This window comes from Xenopus laevis, chromosome 4S (assembly GCF_017654675.1).
Source record: "Xenopus laevis strain J_2021 chromosome 4S, Xenopus_laevis_v10.1, whole genome shotgun sequence".
In the NCBI taxonomy this organism is placed as follows: Eukaryota; Metazoa; Chordata; class Amphibia; order Anura; family Pipidae; genus Xenopus; species Xenopus laevis.
Window position 1 is genome coordinate 81038592 of NC_054378.1, and position 3143 is coordinate 81041734.

Sequence of the window (3143 nt, forward strand, 5' to 3'; positions counted from 1 at the left end):
CAATATAATAATCAGGACATTCGCATGATTCATTTTGAGCCCAGTTTAGTGCAAGAAATAGCAAATATGGGCTCTTACTGCTTTTATTTTTGTCAGCCAAGATGAAGAGCACAATGATTCTTTGTCCCTTCTGCTCCACGGCCTATACATAGTTAATAATTGAAGTGAAGCTGATATTTGTCATATTACAGTAATAGTACTACACTATAGACTTCAGAAGAAAATAAAATCTTCATTGTTTCAAAAATCAGAACCACAAGGGCAGAGAGTGGAAGGGGATGAAACCAAAACTGCTTTCAACAGCAAATATATTCTCAAATACCTTTACAAACCTCAAAATTCAAAATGAAAAATTTGGTGCTAGACAAACATGCGGTAGCCACATGGTAGGAGACATTGTAATACAAGGATATTTCCTGCACCTTCCAATCAGGGTCATATTTAGCATCAGATAGTCATGGGCCTAAGACTTTAAAGTGATACTGACACTAAAAAATTATTATTCAAAAATATTAATGTACATCAAAAGTTACCTATAGGTCATGTTGCTCGCTTTTCACTGTTAGGGCTGCTTTTGTAAGTGATTGTTACTTGAAGTTCCTAAACCTGACTGTTTTGCCAACCTGACAACATGTCAGTTAAAGTTTGTAATGCTGAGCTCAAATATGGCAGCCCCCTCAGAGAGGAACATGGGGGATCAGATTGGTAATGTAAAAGTATCTGTAAATACTTTTATGGCAGAATTATAGAAGAAAATATTCCGATGAATATATATTAGCATTCACAGGATATATATTTAGATACAATTGTGTTCAAAATAATAAAAACAGTGTTTTTAAAAAATAAAAAGCAAACAGCTCAAAATCCTTATAATAGCTTTTATTTACATACATGCAAATGCATTGGGAACACTGCACCTTCTATTCCAAATCAAAACATGAAGAAAATGTATCAAATTTGTGTTATTCCTTTACAGAAGGTGACGAAAAGGGAATATTAGGCTGTTCCAAAAACAAAATTATCGGAATTCTTCTTTACAAACTCAAACATTCACTGTATAAACTGAAAAATGTTTCACGATTTTTCTTTCCTTTGAATCACTGACCTAATATTTAGTTGTATAATCAGTGTTTCTGAGAACTGCTGCACATCTGTGTTACATGGAGTCCACCAACTTCTGGCACCTGTTACATTTCACAATTCTTCTGCATTTCTTGGTATTGCCTCAGAAACAGTATTTTTGATGTCACTCCTAAAGTTTTCTATTGGATTAAGGTCTGGGGATTGGGCTGGCCACTCCCTAACGTCAATCTTGTTGGTCTGGAACCAAGATGTTGCTCATTTACTGGTGTGTTTGGGGTTGTTGTCTTGTTGAAACACCCATTTCAAGGGTATTTCCTCTTTGGCATAAGGCAACATGACCTCTTTAAGTATATGGATGTATTGAAACTGATCCCTGGTATATTGTAAATAGGCCCAACACCATAGTATGAGAAACATCCCCATATCATGATGCTTGTGCTACCATGTTTCACTGTCTTCACAATCTACTGTGGTTTGAATTCAGTGTTTGGGGTCGTCTGACAAACTGTCTGTGGCCCCTAAACCCAAAAAGTACAATCTTGCTTTCATCAGTCCACAAAATGTTGCATCATTTCTCTTTAGGCCAATCAATGTGTTCTTTGGCAAATTGTAACCTCTTCAGCATGTCGCGAGACTTTACAGGGCTTCTTGCCGATAACTTGGCTTGACATAGTCGTCTAATTGTAACGGTACTCACAGGTAACTTTAGACCTTCTTTCATCTTCCTCGAGCTGACCATTGGCATTTTCTTCTATACATACAAATAGTAGTTTATCAATCTCTGCACTTCTTTATATGTTTTCCCCTCTCCAATAAACATTTTAATCAAAGTACGCAGTTCTTCTGTACAATGTCTGGAACGACCCATGCACTATAACCAGCATGCACAACATTTGCTGCCTTCCTTCTTTAAATAAGGGCCGTCATTGTCACCTGTTTTTTCACAGAATGAATTGAACTCCACACTGCTATTATTTGGAACAAGCCTCAATTAATGATTCAGTTACACAGAATCAGCAGCATGCATCTCATGACTGTTGGCTCTGTTGTGTTTCTGTTACTCTACTACACCTACTACTAAATTATTTACCATGTTTTTCTACCAAAAAATTGAATTTTGATGGGGTGGGGCTTCGCCTAGAGCAGATCTAAATGCTTCCATTGTGCGGCCAACAGCAAAGGAAAGCTGACTTTACAAAAACCACAGGTATAATGCTCATTTTCTTCCCAATTACACCACACAGTCTCGCCCAATTCTTGTGCTCTGCTTTTGTGGAAGAACACAAAAGAATTGCTCATAAGAAAAACCACTAGAACAAATGTGCAGCTGTCAAGAAAACAAAATATCAAAATTTATTTATAAAAAAAAATACACTGGGATCAGTTTAAGCTGAGAATGTGGCAATAAATACACATAAAAAGAAGGTAAGCACATCTACGTGGGTACAATATGGCACAAGACAATAAAAATGCTATATCCTTAAAAAAAAAAAAAAAAAAAAAATCAATCCTGTTGAAGCTGTCTGCAACATAATGTTTCATCCCACTGAAATTAAGACATTTACGTGGTCCCAAAACTTTATACGTGCTCCCTTTAATTTAATATTAGCATTCGGAGCAGATTAGTGTTCAGCCTTTCTAATAATCCCTTTACAGCAGCAACACAAGAGAATCTATCATCTAATCCATATTGTCCATTCCATAACATGAGGATTAGGACTATGGGAAAGTCAGGAGAACGTTTAGGGGCAGATTTATTAAGGGTTGAATTTTCACATTTTTTTATGGTCAAAACTCTCAAATTTGAATAATCCAAACTCGATTCAAATTTTAATTCAAATTCGATTTTCGAGATTTATCAAACCCTGGCCCTTTAAAAATTTGACTATTCACCACCTAAAACCTGCCGAGTTCATGTATAAATCAATGGGAGTGGTCCAGGAACCAATTTGAACATGTTACTAGCCTTCCTGACATTCAAGTCGAATTTAGTCTAATTGGATTCAAGTTTTTGGGTCGGCTAAATTTGTTTGAGTTTTAGATATTCGATTTTTTTTTAC